The 19,529-nt window shown below is 36.7% G+C and overlaps 1 protein-coding gene across 14 annotated transcripts in view; it reads right to left on the bottom strand.

Moving 5' to 3' along the window:
* The window catches only part of PLEKHA5 (pleckstrin homology domain containing A5), a 169,774-nt gene that overhangs the window by 85,862 nt on the left and 64,383 nt on the right, over positions 1–19,529 (bottom strand). Inside the window, exon 1 of one of the 14 annotated variants that reach the window (XM_083820778.1) lies at positions 3,516–13,139. The exons of the other annotated variants lie outside the window; for them this stretch is intronic. The gene's annotated coding sequence lies outside the window, so the exon portion shown is untranslated. Of the gene's footprint in view, positions 1–3,515; positions 13,140–19,529 lie in introns of those variants that run through there. 14 annotated transcript variants of the gene reach the window in all.

The raw sequence follows: 19,529 nt of genomic DNA, 5'->3' as shown, positions 1-19,529 counted from the left end.
GTAAGGAGGAGTACTTCCATTTTTGTTCTTCAAGAACATATGGGGAACTTAAGAAGCTGTTTGAGTATTGGACTGACAGCTTTGTTCTTGAGTTTCTGATAAATAAATCTTTGTAGGCTCCAGGACTTCTAAAACATTAGTAACTCAAAAATCAGAAAAAATTAAAATTGACAAGGAAGGAACTTTTGTCAGACCACTCAATATGGCTTTGTTTTTATTATCTTTTAGCTTGAATAAAACAAAGATGCTATTTGTACAAAAGTTAAGAGCCAACAGCATCAAATCTTTAATATAAAATAATTAAAAAACTTTTATTTCCCAGACCACCACCAAACCTTCTCCTATAAACAATTAGCTACGACATTTGGGATAATTGAGGCAAAAACATCCAAATTAAAAAAATTAACACACTTTATACATTTTATACATTTTTTTATATACATACTTTATACATTTTAAAGGGGCATAAAATGCACAAGCCAAAGTCAGCTATCAACCTCAGACAGAACTTAATTTCTCTTTTATTTAGACAGTTCCAACCATGAAAAATATTGATTGAAAAATCATTTTTCGTGATTTAAAGCTAAGTTAAAAGTCAGATCCCATTACATGTATTTTATATAAACAAACATTTTCTTCATAAAGTGGAAAGGTTACACATCAATGTATGAGAAAAATCAAGTAAGGCATTAACATCAAGAAATAAAATCATCAGCTTTAACAAGAATAAGTGTGAACAAGTGGTTATACTTGAACGCTGTTCATACTTCTCCTCATTAGGCAGAAGATATTTTGAGGTAAAGAATTTGTTTAATGATCATTGCTCTAAACTATTTCACTGTTCAGATGAAATCAGAAATTTGTCTCTCCCTGCCTCAACTCTCCCCCCTGCTCCAAATAAACACCACACTTGTAAATTGTTGAAAACTTCTGGTAGTATGATAGCTTTCACTCTTTTCATGACTGAAGTTTGTTTCTAAAGCCAGTTAAGGGAAAAAGCACGTTGCAATGAACGTCCACAGTTCATGCTTATTTAGAGAACCTATTATTTAGATAAAATAGCAGTTTCAAATAGCAAAATAAGCTTATTCAAGTGCCACTCCCCATTTTTTGGCACTAAAAACCAGAAACAACAAAAAAATAACAAACAAAACAAACCACCACAGAAAAAAATAAGACCTATAAAACTGTCTCAGTTCGGAAGCTAAGCTGGAAGTGTCTTTCCATCACTTGGCTAGGTGATGTATACTTTTAAAATACACCAACATATTCCTCTCTTTTAGCTCATTAGTTAGCCACACATTTCAGTCAAGATGTACTTTAAGACTTAAAAACGCTCACTCATATTTAAACTGTGTTCTTCTCCCCTTTAAAAAACAGAAACAGAAACCTAATCCTTCAAGAGGATGGGAAACTTGTGAGCAAGACTATTACTCCTATAGGAAAGGAAAAGTAACTGGAAAACTCCCAGTATCACAGCAGTAACTCAGACTCGCTATGGTGCTATTCAGACAACCAACAAAACCGGAGTTTCATATTAACAACTACGTGATAAAACTAACCAATGTAATAAATATCCGTAGACCTACATTTAAGAAAGGCCTCTCATTCCATGTTCTTTACACCCTCAGAAAGGATTTAAGCACGTTACACTACTGTATCATAAAAAATCCCCTGGAAAGGATTTGAGCAAGTGATCCTGATTCATCTAGAAGTACAGCTGCATGTTTTATTTTGGTAAAAGAGAAGCTGAAAATTAGAAGTTTACACACATTCTTATATCCCAGTCAACCGAACAAGAAAACAGCCATTTGTGTCATATGACTCATACAACTCCTAACCTATAAATCTACAAACAACTGATTTGTGTACAACTTCTCTACCCTTTTCCACTTGTTAATAGAACATTCAAGAGGGTTCACATGTATCGAAAAGTACACTTTAAACATTTCTGAAGACAGTCAGAAGCTGACATAACTGCCTATAAAAGCCTGTTTCAGCTAAGCCCAAATTACACTAAACAAACAAATTGGCAATAAAAACTCATTCAGCTTAAAAAAGAGCAAAGTAGGTATCCTAAAAATCTCATTAAAAATAAACATTAAAATATTTTTGAATACTATAACGACATAATAAATAGGTATATTTGTAGCAATATATTTTAAAAGTATTTAAAAAGCATTTACCACTATTATCACTTTCACTTCTGTGTTGGAAGCCAACCATCTACATTAAGGCTCAGCTACAAGCGAACTTTTATGCTAATAGTAATCTGCCAAGTATCATAAATACTAAATATATCAATTCTGTATCTGCAATATAATATCATCACAGTACTGTATCATAAAAATTGTCAGCTGATGCATTAAAGACATTATCTTGAGCATAGGCTAACGCATTATATCCACGGAGCTACATAAAGCTCTGATTCAGCCCATCTAAATTCAATCTGGAAATGATTTCCTGATGGAAATCAATATCTAACTTCTACCAAGATGAGTTTCACTACTCCCAGAATCTTCAAACAGATGAAAAAGATGCTTTTGCATGTATTCATCCATCAAGACCTTAAAACAAAACGAAAATCACCAAAGTGACACAGCAAAACCCTGGCTTTCTCTTTTAAAATACCTCTCTGCAGACAGAGGGGCTGTAATTTTCTAACTCTAATATGGAAGATTATCCACATGTTAGAAGACAAACCTTTAAAAATCAGAATCTGCCAAGATTTCTAAATGCAGTAATACTGCAGCACTTTTATAACTAGGCTTTTAATTGCTAGGGAGGAGAAAAGAGGACACGTATTTTATATTTATTCTGCAATGAGAAAACAGTTACCTTGAAGTGGAAACTACAGTGTATTTCAGTTATTTAAAACTTAAGCTGTAAATGGATACAGTTCTGTGTTGTCTTCCTCCCCTCCCCATCCCAATTTTTAGGCTGACAGATTTTGCAGCTCAATATACGACATTCATAGAGAAATTAACATACATCCAGGCAGATGATACAGATACATATACACACTGGAAGTGCATCTGTTATTCCATTTGGTCCCCCCCACACACATACACAACCCCCAAGATAACATTTGTAAGATGGTCAACTATTAAAATTACCTTATTTTAACATACAGCTTATAAGGCAACTTCACGTTTCTATTTTGAGAGTATTTCCACTCAGTGTTGCAAGCTAATTAAAAAAGCTCAAATAATTCTTGCTACATTCAATCTCTCAAACAAGAGCACATCTACTAGATTACATATGAATACAAATCTTGGAAGATATACACAGAAAGTAATAAATTAGTGAACACAATTTCTACATAAAATTAGGCTTCTATTTAAAATCTTAACTTTGAATGTTATAAATACTGTGTTACTTTGCATATATTGTGAATTATTGAATACTGCATTTGAAAAATTTGTTTTTCCAAAGAAGGAAAAAATGTTTTATGTCTAAAAAACCAACCAAACCACAGTTGTTAAAATGTACATCAAAGAATAAGAATTACTCACCAGTCTCCAATGAAATTCAATCTTTACTAAAAGCTTGACACGCAAACAACAAAATGCACACCAAGACGTGAGGTACAGCCCTTTCCTATCCGAAGCTGCTCCCCAATGAGTACTGCACAGCCCTGACCCAGAGAAAAAGCAACTTAACTGTCAGGATTGCTAGCCTCCAGAGAAAGCTGATACTGGAGTGATGTCACATACTTCTGAAATGTTGCTGCAGCCCCAAATTATCAACTCCCATCTACCAATAAAATCCCTGCTTCTAAGTGATGGAAGACAACATATTTAACAACAGCATTAAATTCCAACAGAAGCTAATAGCAAAGATTTTTTAGGAGCGTGTCTTGGGTTAGACAAAATGTGGGTTAGCCAGAAAAAGTGAAAAAGAACAGATGTTGGCAACGTTATTCAAATATGTTCTTCTCATTTACCTTCACCCTGAAAAGTCTGTCTGTTGTATATTCATAAAATAGAGGAATGACACTTCACGAGCTGGAGGAGGAGGAGGAAACACTAGTACAGGGACCATGTCCCAGAGCACAAGACATCTTTCTGTGGGGCTCCAGCTAATCTAGCTAAGAAGTTCTTGACTCTGCTTAGTAGCCCACAGCTGGGCCACCTTTCTCATTTTCTTCACCTTCTCCTTCCCCAGCCCTCACCCCTCTATCTGCCGGTCAAACAGAGTACCTTGGAGCACTCACCATCCTCAGAAAGCACTTGCCTAATTCCACTAGGAAACTGGATGAAAAGATCAGCAGAAAGTAATCCTCCTATGCTAAGGTCAGGAACTTTGATACCAAAATGAATGCTTCCAAACTATTAATGCAGGCTGTGAGGCTATATACACCATGAGGAACACCACGGAAAGAAAAGGAACAACCAAAACAGAGGTGCTGAAGAAAATTTTTACAGAGGAAAGAAAAATATGGACTAATAATCTACTACAACAAATTAAATAAAAAAGGAGATGAATTGCATACCATGTCACTTATTCATGCCAAATGTACTTTCACAAAAATAACAACAAAAAGCAAGAACAAAACACTAGAGTTTCAGCTGTGTGGACAGCTGGGGTCTTCTACAACCCCCCAAACTTAGACTTGGATATGGACAGAGATCTTATTGAAGTCTGAACTACGAACGATTATCTTCCTGAATAGCTTCAAATTCATGTAGTACATTTTAAATATGGCAGCCCACAGATTTCAAGCAGCCCTGAAATAACAATATCATATTTAGGTTTGGTTAAGAATCAACAGTATTATGCTGTTAAGCACTGCTTTCAGTCAGCTAAACTGAGGGCAGTGCAGGCCTCTCAGTACAGAAAAGACCAGAAATTATTTGACATGAGTAAATTATCTGTGATCCATGAAGAAATGGACCTCCCAAAAGAAAGATTCTAAATTCAGCAGGATAAATCACTCATTTAAAAACAAAATAATGCAACATGAGTAAGGTGAGAAATTCTAGGGAAAGGATAGAAGAACAAACCAAAAAGAAAACACAGACCTCTGAATTGAAGAAGTTGCAACTAGATCTAGATACTAAAAATATTTTGTGAAAGAAAATATTTGTAAAAGAACTGGTATGCAGACAGAAAAGGGTTCAAAGGAGAGCTAGCCAAGACAGAGTCCAAGAACTGAATAACACTCTATCCCATTTTTCAAAGTGAACAGTGTCAATCCTAGGAACTGAGAGGCAGAGTGAACTAAAGGAGATAATGCACGCAGATAGCCACTGAGGCAGGGATGAAACTGGTTCAAGAGAGGAAGCCAAGTGCAAAAACAGGAACCAACTGATGCACACAGGACTACTGCCAGAATGCAATCCTCTTCAGAGGGATAACTTAAAATTAGTATTTTCATTAGTAACTAAAGGAAAGGCATATGAATTCTGCTGGTGACATAAAGCCAGGGGGCATCAGACATATGAGCTTTGATAAAATATGAGAAATAGATGAGTTTCACGTGAAAAGAAATGAATAACCCAGAAGAAGAAGAATGAAAATGGAACAAGATTCAGGAGCACAAATGTAAGGTCATACCCTGAAACAACAAAGTATCTGTTACAAAATAGACAAGAGGAGACAATCACTGAGAACAGCATCCAGTATGTTTGCAGTTGCTTCTAACCTGAAATCTCTATGCCCTTGTGTCCTGTGTCTACTTCCGTGGTAAAACATGCAGAAGTCTGCATTTCCTGATTTTTTTTCTCCCTTTCCTAAAGGATCCACAACCTGAAAAGGCTGAAAGACAGCAAAATCAGAATATGATTACGTAACATACCTATGCCAATTAATTCTAACTATTAGTTTAAACTGGAACAAAAATAAAAGTTTACCAGTGTAAGTATGAACTCTAGAGAGAAGATTGCAGGAATATGCCTCATCTGACCCAGTGGACCATCTGAGGTGGGACAGGGCTATATAAAGGGGATTCAGAGCTGCACGAATAAACACTAGAAAAGGTAAATAATGGAGTTAGAAAAAGTAGATACGACTTGTCCAAGAAATGTTACATTTTTTTTTAATTAAGTTGGTCTCATTAATGAGATTGTTAGGATCGTTAACAAAGAGGTTAACTTCAAAATCTCGCCTTTAAGGCAAGTGACTTATTTTGAAACAATTTCTCATATCTGTCACGCTTGGAATGGTCAAATTTGGTAGTTCAAAACCTGAGCAAAAGTGTTTTGGGAAAGGTTTGGAATATGAGATTTAAAGCCAAAAAATAACATTCCAGAAATCCACCAGTTTTACCATCAATCACAGGTTAAGTGGTCAATACTACAGCGACTATGTTTCCCTCTCTCACCTGCTACTATGTTTCATGTATAAAATTAATCCTCTGCTCAAAATTAAGTTGTCAATCTTTTCCTCCTTTTTTGTTAGCATATGATAAGATTCATAGAAACAATTAATCCTGTTAGTTCCAAGACATTAATGCCTCTCTTCGTAAGATCTGTGCTATTTCCAGAAAAAAATCTGCCTTTCATTAATAGCCTCCAGCCCTGATTTCAGAGTACGATTTGATAAAGTATTAGCATATGATATTTGGAGACACAGGCAAGCAGGACTAAGGCAGCTGAAAGAGAACTACCCGGTTAATTCCTACTAAGAAATGGTACCTTACCGTGGTACCAGTAAGGCCTAATTTTGAATGAGAAGAACTTAGTATTGAATTACATCAGCTTTTCGCTATTTTTCAGTTTTCTGGTTCAGTAAAAAACAAACGAACAACAACAACAACAACAAAACAAAACTTCAAAGCAAAAAAACCTAGCTCTCCACTCCCGAACAGCCTGCAAACTGAGATAGCATCCAGTGCTGAATCATTTTAAATTTTAAACAAGTAGCTTAATATCATAAAAATGCAAGTCCCTAAAAATCTAAACCAGATGAGGGCAACTAGCCACAATTTGTCACTGTTGAACATACTACTCCAGAGGGTTACGGACTGTTCCAGTAAGCCTACCTTGATACATTCAACTAAAGAGAAAAAGTATTTTATTCTCCAGTCAGGCGAATATAAAGACAAAATAACATAACTGTGTCAAAGAAGCAGGGGGAAAATAAATTTGCTCTAGGCACATACGTACAGATGACCTCATGGCAACCTTGCCTGTATTTTCCACTGGATTTAGGGTTGTATGTTCATGTTGTTATTAAGGTCTAGTCTGGTTTAAGGAATGTGCTTCTGATGACTGTAATGGACTATTCTGAGACGGTCCATAAGACAAGTGCTATGTTACATAAAAACCTTAAGTCAAAAGGTATTCCATATAAATAAGACGTACAAAAACTCAAGTTGGACAAGACCCCTGGAGGTCATCAAGTTCGATCTCATGCTCAGAGCTAAATTTAAATCAGATCAGGTTGCACAAGCCCGTGTTGAGCTGAGTTTCAAAAATCTTCAAGAATGATGATTCCACAGCCTCTCTGTGCTCAATAGCTTTGTGATTTATTTTAACTGTTTAGAATGTACTTCATTTCAATTCATGACCACTGCCTCTTGTCCTTTCTTTACACACTTCTGCGGAGAATGCCTCTTTCACAAAGCTCCTTTAGGTAGCAAAGGACTGCAATTACGTCCCTGTTTCAGCCTCCTCTTCTGCTGAACAAGCCTTCAGCTGCTGCTTGTACATCAGATGCTCTGGACCCATAACCAGAGGCCTACTGCTCTTGTGCTAGACTCACACGTTTCTCTCTGATACTGCTGGGACCCAAACTGCACACAGTACTCCAGAGACAGCTTTGAAAGTGATAACCTGATGACAATCACCACTCTGGCCAATGGAGCTCAACATATGGTTAGCCTTCACCATCCCAGCAGATGGGATCAAGGCACTGACTCACAGCTTGCTCACCCTCCAGTTTGTTGAGGTGTCTCCGTAGCTGCAGTGCCCTCTGGCATGATCCCTTCTCCCAAGGCCAGGGTTATCCATGAACTCACTGGCTATGAGGATACCACATGAGGCTACATCAAAAAGGTCTAAGTGACATTCACTGGTTTCCCCTCGCTTGAAGAGGGGGTCATCACAGAAGGTAGTCTGGTTGGTCAAGCATGACTTTTCCTTGACAAATCCACGCCAGTTGTTTTTATTCAACTCCAGGTCCTTCACAAGCCTAGAAATAGTTTCTATGAGAATTTGCTCCATAATATTCCTAGGGACAGAGGTGAACTTCACTGGTCTTTAGTTCCCTGCATCCCCTTCCTTGTTGTTATGTTTTGGTTTTTTTTTAAACAACAGTAACGCTTGCCTTTTTCCTGTCATCAGGTTTATCCACGAAAACCCAAGACCTTTCATAGCTGATAAAAACCACTCACAATGGCATCTGCCAGCTCACTGCTCACCCTCAGATGCACATTGCCTGGTTCCATGGACTTGCACATGTAACTTGCCTAAGCAGCAATGAGCTATTTCCTTGCACAGGAAAAAAAAGTAAACCATAAGCTACTCATCTGCATTAGACCACAAAACTCTTTAAAAAGAAGGGATTGTAATGGTGCCCCCCTAAAAAAAAAAAAACAGAAGTCGCTCTACTTAATGAAGAAATCTCTTAAAGAAACAGACTATTGCAATTTCTGAGTAACACAATGTAATCCATGTTGTCAGGATACTAATGAAGTGTAGACAATATGCACGAGAGTTACTAATTATTTTTAAATGACAGTTAAGCTCAGCTGAGCAAGCGGCTCCAAATGTCCGGTTATTCATAGCAACACGGACTATTAAAACCCTAGTCTTTAATAAAACGCAATACTTGTTGGTTTTTTTTTTTCATTACATGTGTATAAAATAAAAATATTGCTTATGTTACAGGGTTCTAAGAATAAAAGGTTGCTGAACTGTTTTTGTCTGGTCAGTTGGTTTTTAATGGTTATGTTCTCAAATTAAGAATCCATAGCTGTTTCAAACACAATTCAGAAAATAATTTATAACAGAATGCAATATTAAAAAACAAAAAGAGCAAAGGGGAGGGACCTGACCTTGAGGGAGCTTATGTTCATCAAAATTAAAAAGAAGAGGCAGAACAATAAATAACTCCACGGAAAAGATACCAGCAGTCCTGGTTGCAACCAAGCCCAGCTAGCAGGTGTGCTCCAGGACCTTCTGGCTGGCTTCTGCCATTCCAGCTATATCCTCTAAACTGCTGTAAATGTATCCCTGAAAGCACTGATGCGTTGTTCTAGCATTTTATCCTTGTCCTGCTTGGTTCATTTAAGTTCTGTACAACATGAACAACAAAATTAATGAATTTTGAAGTAGGAGTTTTGACTGTTGGCAGAACAGACAGAACAAGTTTTTCCAAAGGCAAAGCCTAATCTGGGCTTGCAACTGGAACATCCAGCTCTGCCCTAAACATCAAACTGGTTAAAGATACGCAGTAGGATGTAGCTTGAACATTAGTTCAGCAGTTTTAGCAGGGAAGGCAAGGCCCCAAAAGCCTGTGGGACACTTTCTGAAATATACTGGTATATAAAACACTGACAGAAACTTAAAAAACTGTCTGGGAATAAACAGAAGCAGCACTTATAGGCATTAGTCTTTCTGAAGCGAGATGTTTATAGTACCCTAAAAGTATATAGCCCTTGATTCTACGCAAATAAAAAGAAACAATGAAAAATCAAACTGTTTCCTCTCTTCCAGTGCTTTTAAAGAATGGAAGGAGTACTTTCAGGTTTACTTCTGGAAGACCACGATTAGAGCAAATGGCTGTTAAAACAACAGCCATGTGTACATTAATTAAAATAAAAAAAAACCTACATTGCTCTGCTGTAGCACCTTCTATTAAATAAAGCAAACTGCATGCCAATCTGAGCAATGTAGTTACTTACATTAGGTACAGCTATAATAAAGTTTCAGAGCAGAATTTTAGGACTTTAGTAAAGCTTACACCAGCCACAATCAATTCTTGATATCAGTAATATAGAGCATAATTTCCTCCTTTCCTTTCGTAAAGCGTACTTTGTGATCCAATCCCAATTTGGAAAGCAACTATCTGAAAAAAAAATAATATAATAAAAAAAGAAAATATCAAGCAAGAATGTAGGGCTTTTTCAGTATAGAGCAGATTTTCAAGCATATGCCAGACATGAATGGCCCACAGTAACCCTCAAGCCAACACTAAGGCCTGAATCTTATTCCATTCCCTGAAGCTTGTGAGAACCTTCTGCTCCCCCCAGTGGCAAAAGAAAACAAAAAGAAAAAAGAAAAGAAGAAGGCAGCCATTAAGAAGTTTCACTTTTACATACAGTGCTGCTCTTCAATGTTCTCCAAACCCCAAAATTCTGTACTTCAAAGAAAAAAAGATTTTGACCTACAAAAGCTATGCACAAGAGTCTAAATCAACATTTGCCCTGAACCCTTATTTATGAAAAAAAAAAAAAGCTTTAGGAACTGATAAATACAAAGTAGCTGATAATGAAAGCAAATTTAAAATTGATATAAATATAAACTTGACAAGAATTTCCTCAGGTCACGATAAAGAAAAAAGGCTAATTTTTACAGGGAAAAACACACTCTTGATAGAAGTCTTAGAAGCAATCTTCTGTTAAAATAATCACATAAATGACTAGACACAGAAAGCTGCCGCTATACACAGATATCACTTGCTTACACTTATCAGCATCCTGATGTATCCCCTGTAGTAAGCTTCACAAATTTTTTGTTAGTTTTTAAATGTGAGTATAGTAAGAATAGTATTTCTGAAACCTGAAGTGAAAAATTTAAAAAGGAATCCTGACATTTAGTCTATATATTATATATAATAAACATTTATGCAAGTAGCTTTTCTATACTCAAAAGTTTGGCTGCAAAATTACATAAGTTCAGATACTTTGGGCTTGTAACAGCGACAACTAATATGTAATTTAGCCTCATCTAACAACTTCCTCAAATTTTACGTTTACAAAAAGTGACTTTTGATCTTACTCTTCAAAATCTGAATTCAATGTAATGAAGCTAAAGTCACTGAAAAACATGATTGTTGAGATGTGTGTAGTAACTTCAATATCACCAGAAAATTCAGCAATTTAACAGAGGAACACAACTTCAGTATCCGTAACATTAACACTGTACCATTCTGGCAGGCATATTGAAGTATTACTAAAAGGCTTGACGAACAGTGTCATGCCATTTTCTAACCAAGCAAATGTTTGTGTGTAGGCAGTTAATAATAAGCAATGCTGTGGATGCTCTATCTAGAAAGAGTATGTTCTGTCAGTAAAATGAATGTAATCTGTATGGAGCAATCATCTCGGTGTTGATGTGAGCATTACTACAAGAAGGACTGAAGCTAGCAAGGCAAGGTTTGAACAAGGATCAGCATCTTTTATTGCACCTAGTCACAAAGCTGGAAAGGAGTTGTAAACTTACAAAGCAAAAGCCATTGTTTAAACTTGAAATAAAAGCAGCAGTGCTCACTGATTGATGCCAGCTGAAAATCATCATCTTGAGTTGAAATTAGGTATGTTTATCAGACCACCTGAGAAGGAAAGGAGGTAACACCCAGTACAGGAGAGCAAGATTTATTCATCACCTTGTTCTCCCCCCCAGCTTAAAGGGAAGGTGCAAAAATGGGGGGATTAGCTGAAGTGAACAGGAAAATTATGTAGTGTAAAAACACAAAATTCATGATTGTTAAGATCTGATAGATCTCTATTTCATTACTCTGCTTGTCTTTCAAATGCATTGTGCAGACTTTCCTTGAAGATTAGGACCAGAGTACGAGAAACAGCTTTACATTTGAATTTTTCTTCAACTCTTTTAAGGAATTTGAAAGAGTTCATACTGGCGCACAGTGTCTGTGTAGCCTCTCTGGCAGTTTCCATAAGAGCATTCCATTGAGGTACATCAAATATCAGTCATTTTGATTTGTTGAAAATATCAAATATTCAATATCCAAGACTGAAAAGACATTTTTTCCCAATAATTATATGAAGATGCACATGCAGAACAGTTCAGATCTTCACAGAATAAATTCTGGTGATACATATAATTAGCTACACAAGTGAATACTGCCTATCAGAAAATGTCATTTTAATATTTTGACAAAAATTGAATTATTGGTAATCATCTGTATTGTTATAAGGGATTTGCCAAATAAATTATAATTTCTGCCTCCAAAATAAGGACTCTGATGCAAACAGAATCTACAAAAAATCAGCAGAGAAATCTTTTGTCTCCGCCTAATTTACTTTCTAGATCAAGAGCAGCAGGGTCTTACTGATTATTATTATTAATCGAGGAAGTACAGTAACAAGTAAACTTTTATGTTCGTTCCACAAGAGAAAATCTAGAGAACTGGAAGTATATTCACCAGTCACAACGTCCAGATTTTTAACGGTAAGAATGCTATTGATGTGTGCAAGAGGCCCAACTTTTTTTTTTTTTTTTTAAAGGAGTACCCTGTTTGTAGATAGACTGAAATGTTTTTCTCTGAAAAAGGGGTCAATCTTCTAAATCACAAACTTTTCCTCAACACCACAGAGTTATCGAAACTTCACAGAGAACCAGTTGGAAACATTTTACATCTATTAGTAACATTTTTCTCCTAATGTCTTTCAGGGAAATGGCTCTACCATTTTCATTTAACTTTTTAAATAAAACTATGAAGATGAAAAACAGTCTGGGAAGCCAAAGATTCTAGACTTTCAGGTCTAGAAAAAACTAAGTGTTACAGATACTACAAGATGGTAAATAATGTTAAATACTGGCTCGACTTTCCATATACAGATACATATACACACCCCTCCTATCCATTCACACTGCAGTGACTCCTTAGTTTCTATTTCCTTGATTTTTGTGTTGCTGCTTTTTCACAATGTTCTCATTTTTTTTTCCCCAGCATTACATAGGCACAGAAGTTTTCAGAAATGTTTATGAAAATGAGGAAGAGGAGTGCAGTCAATGTCTCAACATCAACGTAACTGTCAGATGACAAGCTGCTAGTCTAATAGCTGTGTCACCGTACCAGCAAAATGAAGAAATTAAATATCTCAATCTGTGGGACTTCAACATTGGTTAATAGACCAGCTGAAACAAAGAAAACCCTAAACCGTGCTTGCTTGATTTCAACACTAAGTAGTGTTAAAGAAATTAAAAACAATATCCAATGGACCAAATTATCAATCTGAACATATGCTGCAAACAAGAATCGCTACAGAACAGAACGAGAAGGAGAATACCTTAGAGGTCAGGATCCCAAGCTGATGAAGCAAGGACCTAGAGTGAGCAACATGTAAAGATACCAGAACCAGCTGCAAGCGATCTGTAATTTCTACATGGTGTAACACAAAGCCAGTAGCCGAAGTACAAAAACACTACAGCCTAAAGTTTCTCTGGGGCTATTTGGCTTTTCTTCCTGTTGGGCCAGGTGCAGCTTTGCACTGACATGCATTTCAGTTCCTGAGATATTTCACTGATAGTCGCTCAGGGATCACATCAGGCTAATTACATCAGGGATATGCCCTTCGGCTTTACTTTCTGCTTCATGAGACTTCGTATGCAACTGTGGTTAAGTAAACCTCTGTTTCCATTCCCGATTTGTAATACCATGATACCCAATACTCCCCACCTTTAAAGCAACTAAATGCAACAGAAACTGCAAGATACTAATGCTGTAATGGAAAGCCATGGGAATAACATCAACCTATTCTGATTGTTAAAGCAGTCAGAAACTAAATTCAGCCTAAATCTATCACGTGCCAGTTTCAAAACTCAAATCACTGGGCCTAAAAACCATTTAAGAAAAGTCTCAACTGCTTAGTGCTGGAGTACTCCAAAGGGTAAGCCATTCAGTAGCTGGTTTTGCTTTTCCTCTTGACCAATTACCTGTTTACAGATGTTTCTTCATTCTTTAAGTTGCATTTTAGGATATAATTTTAGTGATCTGGCAAAATTCCACCACTCTGTTTCCTGTGATTGTCACCACCACCTCTTTCCCTCATCCTCTGGGCAAATCCTGCCTAACGCTGGCAGTGCTGTCACCTACTGAGCAGCAGCCAGACTCTACCAGAAAGGTAACAGAAGTTACCTCCGCAGGGAGTGTGTAAGGGCTGTAACCATACAGCACCTCGAGGTACTTTTAAAGGCAGCCCTAATGCACTTGTTTTTGACAGTCCCAACGTGAGGGCTAGTAAATGACGTGTGGTTTTTTTTTTTCCTCATACAGAAAATGAATGTACTGGGTGATGTGGGATAAAACAGCATTACAGAAAATGCCACTGTTCAAGTTGTGCCTTTCCCATTGCTGCTACAATGCAAAAACCTTGATGTCTCAGACTAGATTTTTTTAAGAAAAAAAGATCATACTATTTCTCAAAAAAGTGAAAAACAAAGAAAAAAACTATTCTAGATTTCCCAGTGAAGATACAATGTCTTATTTTAGTTTCCAGAAATATCACCTTTTCACATTCCTTGATTCTCAGAACACTTTTTCCCCTCAAAATGCTTCATCATATACTGAATACAGCTTCATATATCACAGCTTGTCAGAAAGTATTGGCAGGGTTTAAAACAGCATGATGCACGCATTTTGTTTCTTTGGTTTTAACATAATCATGGTTCACATTTAATTTGGCCAAGAGAAGACCTCTAAAGACTGCACAGCAAATATTATTCTATTCAATGTAAGCTTCAGGGTCATTCCACCAGTTCCTTAGTTTTGTCACCAAACACCATGTTTTCACTGATTAAAATGTCTTCATTCAATTGCCCATATGTTAACTTTCATGCAAATGAGGGATCCTCTGCCAGCATGGTTATGGTATGATGCCAATGTAATTCCCTGGAAAAAATCTGTACACTTATATATAAACGCACAAGATAGAAAGGGAGTATCTGAAATATAAATACAGAAGGAAAGATTGCTGAATGAACTTTAAATACTGAAATACTAATTAAGCATTTCCATATAAATAGGAGACTATAGGACATGGAAACCTTTCTGGATTAAGGCTTTTGGATAAGAATGTATCACACAAAATATAAATTACATTCAAGCCCCTTTCAAATAGCCTGAAGTACACCAAAACCAACTCTCCCTTCCTTTTGATTATAGTGGTTTGGCAGAACAAATCTGTGACTGGCTTAGAAACACGTAAATTGCTATATGACATATGCTTTCGTTAAATTCAGATCTGTTTCATGAACACCCAATGCCATTCTAGTATCCTTAAAGCCACTGAGATATTTAAATACTAAGCCAGTGTCTCCTCTACCACAGTACTGAAACATGCATTAGACTGAATATCAAAAATATTTCAAATGTTGATGTTCTCTGGAGCATAAACTAGTATTCCACATCCCCTTAAAAATACTGGTGCATGCACATACATAAGGTGAAAGATGTTTCCATTACTTTTGTTGCACTGCCTGAAAACACATTGAAAGAGTTAAAATTTATGTAGCATTTTGAGAAACAGTGCCATACATCTCCCTCCCCCCCCCACTTTTCCCTTCCCTGTGCTTTTTTTTGGCTGATTGAAGAACTTCTGACCTATCAAATAGAATGTTTTAATCTACAAGTCTTCTTTCAGAAAATGTAAAGCTCCCGTATAAAATTATTTTCTAATGTTTTATTGATGGAAGTCCCCACCAAATACCTATTCACTACTGAATAGCAATGATCTACGAAATTCACGGATAAAGTCTGCCAAAATTCACAGGACTGTATCTAAACCCAACTTTAAACCTCAATGTACTGAAAAGGCGGAGACAATTCTCAGTTCATTCAGACAAGAGTTAGCTAACTCCTTTCTTGTACTCCGTTGTTACAGGCCAGCCAAAGAATAAAAAGAAAAAAAATAAATGAAAAAGAATAAGCAACTTGTGGGGGACAAGAAACATTTTAGATTTGCATTTTAATAAAACTGTTTCTCAAATTATACTACATACATATAGGAAGAACTAATAAAGCCTTTATTATTTTTCCATAAAAATCTCACGCTCAATGCAGACATCATAGCCAATTAGTTTAAATGAATACTGGTGTACAGCTCTTTTCATTTTGAAAAGTAAATTTAGATCATGCTTGTGAAACAGCTCAATTCCTTCCTTCACTCTATAAAGAAAAATAACTAAAAAATGGCATTCTCTTGAAAGTATCAGATTGTAACATACTGTCTAAAATGGGTCAAGACTTGGTGCAGAATGCTGACAAGGATTTTACACACAACCTTCAGTCTAAAATTGTCACAGCTCTCCATCTGGTACATGAACAGACTACGCTCAAATGTCAGCTGTACTAAAATCTTTCATTTAGAAGACAACCTGAACAAAATAAGACAGAGCCTTCACAGGCCCGAAGATTTAATCACTCAAAAAACAGCTGGAAGGCAGCTTGACTGCAAGAGATCCCCCTTCACCCCACATCCCTAACTTCCACATCCTTTGCTAATGTTTTTCCTTAGTTATGTACCAACACTGATATTCAAAAAAATTCAAGTGGTACAAAGTTTATTTAAACATTATCTCAGCAGTGGTACTGCCTCTAAATGCTTCAAAGTGACTTTACTACATTCTTAAGACTACGCAGCCCTCCTAATGAAAAAGCGCCAAAAAACTTTTTTTTTATCCTCTTCTAAAAACAATAAAAAACAAATAAACGAACAAGGTGAATTATATGTCCTACATTTCCAGTCATGTGAATGGACACCTTGAAGATGCTTCCAGAAACTTATAGTTCCTGAAAATTTGAAGGGCAGCAGAGCCATACTTAACTTAAACTTTGTACTCTAGTATTTTACTGCAAGTTAAAATATACTGAACCACAATGAAGTAAAATAAAATCTTACTGATGACTGGCTTGTGTTAAACAACTAAATCACAACATGATTTGAAACTGAATAAATCTGCTGTTTTAGTTTTCAATTCAGAATTTAGTTGCATTCTAAATAAAGGTATACAATCAGCAGCCCTTGTACTCAATTCACCCTCTCAAATACAGCCGTTATAACTATAGGAATTCCTCTTTTTGGAGAACTATCTAGAGTCAGCATTTAATTCAAAGGAAAGGATAAACATTATTCTGAAGAGTAAAGCAGGCAAGATACAGGTTATAAAGATAACTTGGGATGTTTAACACTTAAAAATTTCTGCTTTCCTTGAGACTACTGCTGTTCCCTTACAATCTGTAAAACACAATTTTTTATAGCTTAACATTAACTGTTATTTCAAAGGGATGGCTCAGGAGAACCTCATCAAGTTCAAACTCCTTCAGTGATCCAAAGCAGAAGTCCCCCAGCCTTCCATGTGGGCACTGACAAACGAACACTGCCAGGGCAGCTGATTGCCACTGACTCAGCACATGCTTACCTTTCACACCTCTGTTCCTCTTACACTGCCATTCCCATTGCCTACTCTGCAGCCAAGACCACAAATCTTCATCTTTCTCATCTCTTCATTCCATTCCTAGAAGGTCTTAGGTTTCCTAGGTCAGCTGCTCCTCTGGAAACTCTCCTGTGGCGAACCTGTATGGATCCTTCACATTTTCTACATCTCCAAGACTCACGGCTAACGGAACCTGAAGGTATCGACACTATGAAGTTGTCTACTCTAGTTACAAGAGCAAAAACTTATATATTACAGGCTTTGAAAAAAACAAGTCAGCACAGTAATATTTGTACAACACAAGTTCACAGTTAGCCCTTACTGTCCTTCTTCTATCATTTGTCAAACAACTCCAGCCTAGCATCCTGTTTTAGCAGCCAAAGTGCAGGTTTTCTGACAGGTTCTGACAACCTTTTGCCACAGCAAGGCCTCAATTAAATGCATTATCCTCAGGCTTTCATAAAAATCTTCTATCCATTTAGACCATTTCCTGGGGAACTCTGTATTAGAGGGTCAAGTGACCCGGCCTCTAACACCTCCAGATCCACACACACCAACCTCAGGCCTGCCTCCCTTCCTTCGTGAGTGTCAGGACGACCACGAAACGTACAGGTTTAGGAATCTTCCTCCTGTGAATCCAGTCAGTCTGAACCATAACAGGGGTAATGTTTAGCAGCAAGTACTTCCGTGAGGCTTACGGAGCCTACTGACAAGCAGTTTTTCCCCGTTGTATTTCAGCTCTTCTATCCAGAGCAGTATTTTAGGTCTATATGCACCACCACATGATAAAGTGCATATTGTTGCATAAAACAAGCAACCCTCTCCAACCCCAAAATGTGTTTGCTTTTTAAATAATTAAGACCTCCAATTTCAATCCAGTGATAAGCTGTATTTTAGGCAGTAATATCACAACTGAAACCTCAGAACACTCATGAAGCTTAATTAAAAGGTGGATCTTAAATCATCTTTATTCACTGGGGGAAAAGTGCAATTAGGAACTGACTTGGGTGGGGCAGACGTTTTGCAGATGCTCTTGGAGGAAAGTAAGTTTTTAAATCAGTTGCAAGAACTAAGCTTTGACAATGCTTTGAATCATAAATACTACCTTTCTCCAGTTAATTAAAACCTAATTGAATGTTGAGCTCTATCACATACATCCATCAGCTACTATGAAGGCTAAAAATTTGTTCAGAATTTCCAGTTATTACCTACCAAAGTGCAAATTCTCAGTCACAACACAGACCTAAGAGATGTTTTTCTATTTCTTAGCTGATTAAAGAAGAAATACGTGCATATCTATCAGAAAAATTAACAGATGACAACAGTTAACTTCTGCTGTTCAGTAATTTGTGCTGAAACTGAATACTGTATCTTTCAATACTGTCTTACATAAATACAATTCTTTTACAAGAATATTCAAATTCCCTTTAAAATGTTAGATACACAAAATAACCTAGATTTAAAACAATTTACTACAGACATAAAGAGCACAAAAAATGACTGAGAAGTGACGGTTCCTTAACAAGAACTGTTGTTATATTTGGAACAGTTAGCTAATTTGAAGTCAGAAGAAAAAAAGACCCATTTTTTGGGCTTCTGAGTTGAACAGCCTAACATTCTTGCTAAAAAAGCAATTCTTTTTCACTAAAGAAATTAATACATATATGCCAGAATTATTTTACTGAAGCAGCAGAGATATTTCAAATAGATGCCATTATTAGAGAATAGAGACAAGTATGAAGCTGAGCTTTATCTGAGATATCTAAAGGTGTTAGAAAGGAAGAGATTAATCTCAACTCACCGACACCACTGACGTTCTAACAGCAAGGCTGAGCTCACATCTCAAGTTTCCAGTTCCCAGAGAAATCATATGCGCACCGATAGAAAGACAACAAAAGGGCATGCTGTGCTCCCCCCTACTTCAATTGAATGACAGCTCTACTAACAGGGAACCGAGACACACACTGCAATATCAAAAAGAGTGGGTACTTGGTATGAGCATGCTCGGTATCTCATTTAAAATGGCCTGATGTTTCAGCTCAGCATGAGATGGCCTACTTCCAAATAATTTCAGAACTTTAAGTCAAATCTAAAATCATTTATTGGAATCATTAATTGGAATACACAAAACTCAGCCAGCGAGCAGTACAGATTTTGCCTGATTTCCCCCCAGCCCCTCACCCC

The sequence above is a fragment of the Anser anser genome, assembly GCF_964211835.1.
Source record: "Anser anser genome assembly, chromosome: 1".
NCBI lineage: Eukaryota > Metazoa > Chordata > Aves > Anseriformes > Anatidae > Anser > Anser anser.
This window is presented reverse-complemented; position numbering and strand designations above follow the sequence as displayed.